General features: G+C 41.5%; 1 pseudogene; it reads right to left on the reverse strand.

Annotated features, from left to right (window-relative positions):
- Window positions 1–1,366: 1,366 nt before the first annotated feature.
- LOC122431560 lies at window positions 1,367–1,465 on the reverse strand (annotated as a pseudogene).
- Between the last annotated feature and the right edge of the window lie 9,941 nt (window positions 1,466–11,406).

Below are 11,406 nucleotides of genomic sequence, written 5' to 3' on the forward strand. Positions count from 1 at the left end.
ATAGAACCCACATCTTCTGTGTTCCTGCATTGGCAGGCAGATTCTTTGCCACTGGGCCACCTGGAAAATATGAGGGATCATTCAGTTGTGGCATGCAAACACTTAGTTGCAGGATATGGGATCTATTTCCCTGACCAGGGATTGAGCCAGGGACCACTGTGTTGGGAGCATGGAGTCATACCCACTGGATCACCAGGGAAGTTTCAGAACACCAAGGTTTATTGAAAATTCTGAAGTATACAGTCCTGATTACAAAACTGATTTTTATTCTGAGGTGCTGTGGCCAGCACAGCAGGTAGGGATTGAAAGTGGTCGATGCACAGTTTGGGAGAAAGAAATTAGAGACAGAATTAAAATTTCAAAGATGGAACTAAGGGACTCAAGACCTCTTGGATCAATAGCGCTGTTCTTCGGAGCCACATCACCTTTACTTAGTGTCTTGGCATGCAGGAAGTATCTGTTGTACTATGATAAAACCGGTCTTGTGTCCCTGGTCACATCTCCCATTTTATTGATTACTTTGGACCATTTTTGTTATTATTTTACACAAGGGGTTCACCCAACTGGAGTTCATAGACCCACATACGCTTTGGAAAAACATCTTGGTGTGTTCTCAAGCAGCGTTCTGAAATTTCACTGACCTGGCATCCCTAGGTCCACACTAAGCTATTCCTCAGCTTAACAGGGCATGACGAACCCAACTAATCAACCCGATGTACTTTTGTTTAGATTATAACTTTTTGCTATATTTTGCTTTTATTCTTTTCCCATGGGATTTTTCTCGTGGCTTAGTCAGAGCAACAGGCAGCTGACTGTTAACCCCTGCACTCTGGTCTGATCTAAGGGCAGCTGGCCTAGAGACCTGAAGCTCAGAATGTCTATCACTGAAGATGAATCCAGTCTCTCCCACTCCCTCCTACCCCCAGCTCCCCCCGCACTGCCAAATGGACCAGCCTGGATGAATCCTAATTCATTGGTGACTACATGTAATATGCGGGTCCAATTTCACTACCTAGGTTTTGCTTTCCTCTCTTGTAAGCAACAAGATTTAAGTTCAAGGAATGAAGACTCATGCTATTCATGAGGAGGGAGAAGATTGTTAAAAAAAAAAAAAAAATATGGAGTGCTTACATAATAATGAGCTCTTACTCAGCAATCCCAGAACCAAGCCCTCAACAGGCAATATCTCATTTTGTGAAAGTCACAAGGTCGAGTCCGACTCTTTGTGATCCCATGGACTATACATACAGTCCATGGAATTCTCTAGGATACTGGAATGGGTAGCCCTTCCCTTCTCCAGGGGATCTTTCCAACCCAGGGATCTCCTGCATTAATTCTTTACCAGTTGAGCCACCAGGGAAGCCCCCAAAATATGGAATGCTTCATGAATTTGTGTGTCATCCTTGCACAGATAAACTTCTCTGTATCGTTTCAATTTTAGTATATGTTGTGCCCAATTGAGCACAGATATCTCATTGGATCCTACAAAAAATCCCATAAACTATATGTGCATCATTATATTCACTGTGGAGGAATCAAAGCTCTGCCTAAAGTCCTCCCAGCCTTATATCCCCTTTCATCACAGAAAAAAACTATTGCAGCCTCTTAATCCTTAGCAGGGAAACTTTATTTGGCTGCATTTGTATAGACACACTGTGAGGGTTAAATTCATATGTCAACTTCACTGTGAGTTGAGATGCCCAGATCACAGGACTAAGATTAATTCTAGGAGGATCTGCAAGGGAATTCCTGGAAGAGATTAGCGTTGAAATCAGTAATTGAGTCAAGACATCAGCCCTCACCAATGTGGTGGGCATCACTTTATCCTCTGGGGGCTTGAATGGAACAAGGGCAACTGTTCTCCCTCTCTGTCTTCCAGGCCATGAATACTGGAGCTTCTAGCTCTTGAACCTGGAAACTCCAGTACATACACAAGTGGCTCCCTGGTTCTCACAGCCTTTACTCTTGACAGAGCTACACCATCACTTCCATTGCTTTTCAATCTTCAGATTAGGTCTGAATTATACCATAGCATTTTCTAGTTCTCTAGGCATCAGACAGCAGATAGTGGGACTATCAGTTCAGCTCAGTCACTCTATCGTGTCCGACTCTTTGCAACTCCATGCACTGCAGCACGCCAGGCTTTCCTGTCCATCATCAACTCCCAGAGCTTACTCAAACTCATGTCCATTGAGTTGGTGATGCCATCCAACCATCTCATCCTCTGTTATCCCCTACTCCTCCTGCCTTCAGTCTTTCCCAGAATCAGGGTCTTTTCCAAGGACTTAGCTCTGCACATCAGTGGCCAGAGTATTGGAGCTTCATGTTGAGCATAAGTTCTTCAGCTTGAATATTCAGGACTTATTTCCTTTAGGATTGACTGGTTTGATCTCCTTGCAGTCCAAAGGACTCTCAAGAGTCTTCTCCAACACCAAGTGGGAATACAGAGTCACCATAGTCGTGCCAGCCTCTTCTGAAACTATGTATGTGTCTGTACCAGGAGAATCTTGAACAACACATAGTTGAACTGCTCAGGGTCACTTAGATGAGGATTTATTTTTTAAACAGTAAGTTAGTTCTACATCTACAAAATCTTTTAGAACTAACACCCAAAAAAGATGTCCTTTTCATTACAGGGAACTGGAATGCAAAGGTAGTAAGTCAAGAGATATCTGGAGTAACAGGCAAATTTGGCCAAGGAGTACAGAATGAAGCAGGGAAAAGGCTAGAAGAGTTTTGCCAAGAGAATGCACTGGTCACAACAAACACCCTCTTCCAACAACACAAGAGAAGACTCGACACATGGACATAACCAAATGGTCAACACAAAAATCAGATTGATTATATTCTTTGCAGCCAAAGATGGAGAAGCTCTATAAAGTCAGCAAAAGCAAGACCTAGAGCTGACTGTGGCTCAGATCATGAACTCCTTATTGCCAAATTCAGACTGAAATTGAAGAAATAAGGAAAACCACTAGACCATTCAGATATGACCTAAATCAAATCCTTAATGATTATACAGTGAAAGTGAGAAATAGATTTAAGGGACTGGATCTGATAGACAGAATGCCTAATGAACTATGGACAGAGGTTCATGAGATGGTACAGAAGACAGGGATCAAGACCATGCCCAGGAAAAAGAAATGCAGAAAAGGCAAAATGGCTATCCGAGAAGGCCTTAAAAGTAGCTCTGAAAACAAGAGAAGCAAAAAACAAAGGAGAAAAGAAAAGGTATACCCATTTGAATGCATTGTTCCAAAGAATATCAAGGAGAGATATGAAAGCCTTTCTCAGGGATCAATGCAAAGAAATAGTGGAAAACAATAGATGGGAAAGACTACAGATCTCTTCAAGAAAACTCAAGATACCAGGGGAACATTTCATGCAAAGATGGTCTTAATAAAGGACAGAAATTGTGTGGACCTAACAGAAGCAGAGGACATTAAGAAGAGGCGGCAAGAATACACAGAACTATACAAATATGATCATTACTACCCAGATAATCACAATGGTGTAATCACACACCTAAATCCAGACATCCTGGAATGCAAAGTCAAGTGGGCCTTCAGAAGCATCGCTATGAACAAAGCTAGTGGAGGTGACAGAATTCCAGTTGAGCTATTTCAAATCCTAAAAGATGATATTGTGAAATGACTGCACTCAATATGCCAGCAAATTTGGAAAACTCAACAGTGGCCACAGGACTGGAAAAGGTCAGTTTTCATTCCAATCCCAAAGAAAGGCAATGCCAAAGAATGCTCAAGCTAGCACACAATTGCACTCATCTCACACGCTAGTAAAGAAATGCTAAAAATTCTCCAAACCAGGCTTCAACAATACGTGAACCATGAACTTCCAGATGTTCAAGCTGCTTTTAGAAAAGGCAGAGGAATCAAAGATCAAATTGCCAACATCAGCTGACTCATCAAAAAAGCAAGAGAGTTCCAGAAAGATATCTATTTCTGCTTTATTGACTATGCCAAAGTCTTTGACTGTGTGGATCACAATAAACTGTGGAGAATTCTGAAAGAGATGGGAATACCAGACCACCTGACCTACCTCTTGAGAAATCTGTATGCAGGCCAGGAAGCAACAGTTAGAACTGGACATGGAACAACAGACTGGTTCCAAATAGGGAAAGGAGTACGTGAAGGCTGTATAGCATCACCCTGCTTATTTAACTTATATGCAGAGTATATCATGAGAAACACTGGGCTGGATGAAGCACAAGCTGGAATCAAGATTGCCAGGAGAAACATCAATAACCTCAGATATGCAAATGACACCACCCTTATGAAAGAAAGTGAAGAAGAAGTAAAGAGTTTCTTGAAAAAGTGAAAGTGGAGAGTGAAAAAGTTGGCTTAAAGCTCAACATTCAGAAAACTAAGATCATGGCATCCGGTCCCATCAGTTCATGGCAAACAGATGGGGAAACAGTGGCTGACTTTATTTTTTTGCTCTCCAAAATCACTGCAGATTGTGACTGCAGCCATGAAATTTAAAGACACTTGCTCCTTGGAAGGAAAGCTATGACCAAACCTAGACAGTATATTAAAAAGCAGAGACATTAGTTGCCAACAAAGGTCTCTTTAGTCAAGGCTATGGTTTTTCCAGTAGTCATGTATGGATATGAGAGTTGGACTGTAAAGAAAGCTGAGTGCTGAAGAATTGATGCTTTTGAACTGTGGTGTTGGAGAAGACCCTTGAGAGTCCCTTGGAGTGCAAGGAAATCAAACCATTCAGTCTTGAAGGAAATCAGTCCTGAATATTCATTAGAAGGACTAATGTTGAAGCTCAAACTCCAATACTTTGGCCACCTGAAGCGAAGAGCTGACTCATTTGAAAAGACCCTGAGGCTGGCAAAGATTGAGGGCATGAGGAGAAGGGAACAACAGAAGATGAGACAGTTAGATGGCAACACCAACTCAACAGACATGAGTTTGGGCAAACTCCGGGAGTTGGTGATGGACAGGGAAGCCTGGCGTGCTGCGATTCATGGGGTCGCAAAGAGTCAGACACTACTGAGTGACTGAACTGAACTGAACATCATATGTAGTTGGCTGAATCTGAGGATGATTGAGGATAGGGAGAGAGGACGTGAGTTATATGTAATGCGGCTGCTGCTGCTAAGTCACATCGGTCCTGTGTGACTCTGTGTGAATCCATAGATGGCAACCCACCAGGCTCCCCTGTCCCTGGGATTCTCCAGGCAAGAACGCTGGAGTGGGTTGCCATTTCCTTCTCCAGTGCATGAAAGTGAAAAATGAAAGTAAAGTCATTCAGTCATGTATGATTCCTAGCGACCCCACGGACTGCAGCCTACCAGGCTCCTCCATCCATGGGATTTTCCAGGCAAGAGTACTGGAGTGGGTTGCCATTGCCTTCTCCGGTTATATGCAATACATAATTTATATTTCTTTTATATTCGAACATTCCAATTTTCAGACAAGCTAACCTTTGCTTTTCCAATAGGGAGGGACTAGAATTGGAATTGGAATTGTCAACCTATTCTGATATGACCAACCACCTAAAATGATAAAATTATAGAAGGTGGTATGGAAATAAAACCCATGTCAATTTTTTTTTTTTTTTTTTTTTTTACTATTTTAGCATTTTACTAAAAGATGTTGAATGTCTGGTCACAACTCAATTATATCTCCTCCTGTAACCTTCCTATAGTCACTCCTATATGACTGCTATATATCACTCCTATAATTGATTATATCGATTATAACTCCTCCTCCCTAACAGGCATGGAACGGTGAGAACCAGTCTCAAACTTGTTTGCAGTGTGCAAAACATCTTACAGAACTGAGGACCACACCTTTGGCAGTGAAGGACACACAAAGGCAAGAAACTGTGGCTTATACACCGACCAGTAGAAGCATGAAGAATACCCACGCCCAAGGTCATGGCCTGAGTCAGCCAGGAGAGCCCTGCAGAGAGCTCTTCGTTCCAACAGTTCATTGGATGCTGTGTTACCCTCTGTGTGTATTAATCCACTGAACAGCCAAAGAAATAGCAAGGAGGTAAGAGTTGCCCCAGGAGGCTTACGTGGTGGCTCAGATGGCAGAGAATCTACCTGTAATGCAGGAAACTGGGGTTCAAGCCCTGGATTGGGAAGGTCCCCTGGAGAAGGGAACAGCTACCCACTCCATGTTTAGGTCCATTTAAATTCACATTAAAGGATATTGATCTCTTCCCTTGAAAAGGTGTGGTTTCAAACGACCTATCAGTAACACAACTGGAGCAGGTTAGTTCAAGAAATGCTAATACATGGGAAAACCATGGCATGAAAAGTGTTCCTAGGACAAATTTTGCATATTTGAATAAACCTTGTTAGAAATGGAGTATAAGACACATTGCATAAGTGTCACTGTGAAGGAGAGGAGAGGAATAGCATAGTGCCTAGAGGGAAATTAGAGTGCATATATGTATTTTTAAAAACTGTACAAAATGAGATTTATCACTTTAAAGAATATTTAGAAAACCCAAAGAAAATAAGAAGAGAAAGTTAAATCCAATTTAGAGAGGAAATAACTTATGGAGTAAGAACCCTGAAGAATCCTCTTAATGATAGAGTTTGGGACCCCTAGATAGCTTGATTCAAACAGAGAAATAAACTAGGAACTCACAGAAAATAGACAGGAAGATATCTGAGACCAAAAGTTTGTCAACCACTTTCTTGATGACATGAATGAAATAATATTTAAGGTTTTCTTTTGAATATGAACATAAGCGATGCTTTGAGTCATCTATCCCCTCAGAAATATGTGGCCTTAAGAAAGGTGATGATTGCAGCTGAATATCAGAGGATGCTTCTGTTGTTCCGAGAGGAAGAGCAACTGCATCTGGAGGCCCTGGAGAGAGAAGTCAACCAGATTTGTGAACAACTCAAGGAGAGTGTGTTCAGAATAACTAAGTACAGAGAAAGTCTGAGAGAAATGTACAGAGAGCTGACCGAGATGTGCCACAAACGGGACACGGAGCTGGTCCATGTGAGAAAGGAGGGTCCATCCACAGAGAGAGAAACACTCTTCTAGAGGAACTGCTGTGACACTGAAATATTACCTATCCAGACAGATGGTAACAAAATCAGCAAAATTCTGTGACCAGGGGAAAGTGAATTTTCTTGGCATAAATCTCACTATACATCCCCCTAAACCCTTGTCACTCTCTGCTGTTCACACCCTGAGGACACTGAGGTTTTTTCTGGCATCTAGCTAAGATATTTAGAACTGGTATCAATTTTAAAGCACTCTATAATGTGAAGAGTTGACTCATTGGAAAAGACCCTGATGCTGGGAGGGATTGGGGGCAGGAGGAGAAGGGGATGACAGAGGATGAGATGGCTGGATGGCATCACTGACTCGATGGACATGGGTTTGAGTAATCTCCAGGAGTTGGTGATGGACAGGGAGGCCTGGCATGCTGAGATTCATGGGGTCGCAAAGAGTTGGACACAACTGAGTGACTGAACTGAACTGATAATGCATTTTACTCAGTTGTCTGTTTTACTTTAATTGTTATTAAAAATGGTGAGTTTTCTCCTTGAACATAGCATTGGGCAATGAGTGACATTGGAAACCTAGATGCTGATGCATCATGACGCAGACCATTCCTGCCCCCTTTCCTTCCTTAATGTGTCCTGAAGAAGCCCATCGTGTTTTAGTTTAGGCTGTGTTATGAAGATAGCTTCTGAGTGTTCTCTAGAAAAGAATTAGAAAGCCATATCTTACACGCAAACAGGAATAGTAAAGAACATGAAAATGGATAGAACTCTCATGATTAACATGATCTTTTCTTTTTTGTGTTTCTTTGACAGGGCTTGGAAAATGTATTGGAAAGGCAAGTATATACTAATGATTTTTGATTTCTGAAAAATGTGTTATCTTTTTCATGAAGTGGATTCACCGTTGTTCCTTAGGACCATGGGGAATTGATTTGAGATCCACGCCCACCCCCAAATTCCAGGATAAGGAATCCTTAGTACGTAATGCCATAGTATTTGCAGAGAAATTCTAAGCATGTTCCTCTACACTTTGCCATCTCTAGTCAATTTACTACAACTAACATATTACAGTGCAAATTAAATGCAACATAAGTCATTCCCTGGTATGTGGCATTTTCAAGTTTGACCTTTTTGGAAAGTCGTGTCTGACTTTTTGAGACCTCATGGACGATATAGTCCATGGAATTCTCCAGGCCAGAATACTGGAGTGGGGAGCCTTTCCCTTCTCCAGGGGACCTTCCCAACCCAGCAATTGAAGCCAGGTCTCCCACATTGGAGGTGGATTCTTTACCAGCTGAGCTACAAGGGAAGCCCAAGAAGACTGGAGTGGCTAGCCTATCCCTTCTCCAGTGGATCTTCCCAAGGAGTTGAATCAGTTGAATCAGGAGTTGAATCAAGGAGTCAATCATTGCTGATGGTTTCTTTCCCAACTGAGCTATGAGGGAAGCCCATATACCTGAGGACATGCTGACATTCTTGGCTTTGTTCCACCCACTTGTCCCATCTTCTCCAACCTCACCAAAATAAAACTTAGTGAAGGGATTTTTCTAGGATATCACAGAGGAAGCACCTACCCTAGTGAGTTGGAAGGTGAGAAAATTATGAAAGAAGCATATTCCCCACATGTGACAAGTGAGACTGTGATATTGCTGATACTGAGTCGCAGCGACTCAGCCTGTTCCATCACAGCAAGCTCCCTGCAGGCGGGACCTCACAGGGAGGTGCTTCCTGCTGCCCACCCAAGAGAAGTGACTTTCAGGACCAGGGCAGCCAGGTTGGATGTCGGTCACTTTGCTGGATTGACAAGAGTAAACATGTCTGGCCAGTGAGCACTTCTTTTTGACACAGAATGCATCCTTGATGATTACTTTCTGAGTGAAGTCTCAAAGGCTTAGCCTGAATTTCTTGCTCCCTGTAAAATGCCCAGGATCTTGGAATTGATGGAATTGAAGAAGGGAATGAAGTTCAGTGAGTGAAACCTTGGAATAATGTCTGAGAAAAATGGGAAAACTGAAATTTGAGATAATTTCTATTTAGTAAAAAATATGGCAACATTTTTATATTCTCATGTGAGTAGAATATATTGTATATGCAAATCACCAAAAGTAGGGGAATTCTGACAACATATCCTGGAGTGAAATTTGCTGTTTTGCAATGCTCACATGATTAGCCTTCGGTCTTTACATGGAAATGATGTCCTCTGTTACAAGACTGACTTGGCACAGATGCAGACGCCTCAGCCCGTCAACCCAGAGCTCCCTTCCTGGCCTGTCTCTGGATTCCTACACATGCTGAACATCTACTTTACATATGGTAATCTGAGCCACCAGGAAAGCCTGGCTCTAGGTTTATCCACCTCAGTTCAAATGACTCAGTTCCACTTATTTTTTTATGGCTGAGTAACATTCCATTGTATACATGTACTTCTTCTTTATCCATTCATCCACTGATATCCATTGATACCTCGGTTGCTTTGGTTGCTTCCATTTCCTGGCTACTGTAAATAGTGCTGCAATGTTCATTGAGGTTCATGTGTATTTCTGAATTATTGCTTTCTCAGGACATATGTCCAGTAGTGGTATTGCTGAGTCATATGGTAGTTTAGTTCTGGTTCATTTATGCAATCAAAGCACACTGCATGCAATGTAGATGAACCCTGAAAGCATTAAATGAAAGTAACCAGATATAAAAAGTCATAAATTGTGTGAACCCATTTAATTGAAACTATATAAAATGAAACTTCATGGACAATAAAAATGGATTAGAGGGGTGACATGAGATAGGGAGGGGAAATGGGGCATAAATATTAATGGGCACCAATTTCTTTCTGGAATGATGGATTTATTCTGGAATTAGAAAGTTATTTTTTCACAAAGTTTTGCATATTACTAAAACCCATTGAATTATATACTGTAATCTATGGTATGCAACTTTTATGTTAATAGAAGTATTACATTAGTTTAAAGAGAAAAGCAATTGATTATATTCTATGAAATACTCCATAATAATTTTTTTAAAAAAATAAAATTTAACTAATAAGCTTATACATTCAACATGGTTATGACATTTTATGAACATATTATCATTATGTACCATTAAGCAACAATGTGCTCAGAGATAGTCAGGTATCATCCTGAGGCCTCACATGAATTTTCAGAAAACAATTTCCTCAGAGGAGAAGTAAAAACAAATGGTCACAGAACTTGACATTCATGGAGACCCAAGGCAAAGGAAAGGCTTCAGAGGGAAGGAGAGGGAGGAAGGGAAGAAACCATACATGAGGGAACTCCTGAAAGCATCACAGAAGCTCACAGTGCCACTGTCTTAATCCAGGAAGATGCGAACTACCCAGAGGCCTTTTCACAAACTGAACTAAGGCCAGGGAATTGGTGAAGAGACTATAATGGTCGTTCACCTTCTTAGGAAATAGAGCAAATGCTTCTTCAGAATAAATACTGACCAAACCTGATTTCTAACATAGGAAGAAATTTTCTATTTTGTTGCTCATAAAATACCTCATACTTTGATAGCCTCACATGTTTCATTGTATGTATTGGGTGACTTACATGTCTAGACTACACTCATTAGTTCTTTTTTTTTGGGGGGGGGGTTGTCATACATTGATATGAATCAGCCATAGATTTACACGTATTCCCTATCCCGATCCCCCCTCCCACCTCCCTGTCCACCCGATTCCTCTGGGTCTTCCCAGTGCACCAGGTCAGAGCACTTGTCTCATGCATCCCACCTGGGCTGGTGATCTGTTTCACCATAGATAATATACATGCTGTTCTTTCGCAACATCCCACCCTCACCTTCTCCCACAGAGTTCAAAAGTCTGTTCTGTACATCTGTGTCTCTTTTTCTGTTTTGCATATAGGGTTATCATTACCATCTTTCTAAATTCCATATATATGTGTTAGTATGCTGTAATGTTCTTTATCTTTCTGGCTTACTTCACTCTGTATAATGGGCTCCAGTTTCATCCATCTCATTAGAACTGATTCAAATGAATTCTTTTTAATGGCTGAGTAATATTCCATGGTGTATATGTACCACAGCTTCCTTATCCATTCGTCTGCTGATGGGCATCTAGGTTGCTTCCATGTCCTGGCTATTATAAACAGTGCTGCAATGAACATTGGGGTGCACGTGTCTCTTTCAGATCTGGTTTCCTCAGTGTGTATGCCCAGAAGTGGGATTGCTGGGTCATATGGCAGTTCTATTTCCAGTTTTTTAAGAAATCTCCACACTGTTCTCCATAGCGGCTGTACTAGTTTGCATTCCCACCAACAGTGTAAGAGGGTTCCCTTTTCTCCACACCCTCTCCAGCATTTATTGCTTGTAGACTTTTGGATAGCAGCCATCCTGACTGGCGTGTAATGGTACCTCAT

Source organism: Cervus canadensis, chromosome 29 (genome assembly GCF_019320065.1).
Source record: "Cervus canadensis isolate Bull #8, Minnesota chromosome 29, ASM1932006v1, whole genome shotgun sequence".
Taxonomy (NCBI): domain Eukaryota; kingdom Metazoa; phylum Chordata; class Mammalia; order Artiodactyla; family Cervidae; genus Cervus; species Cervus canadensis.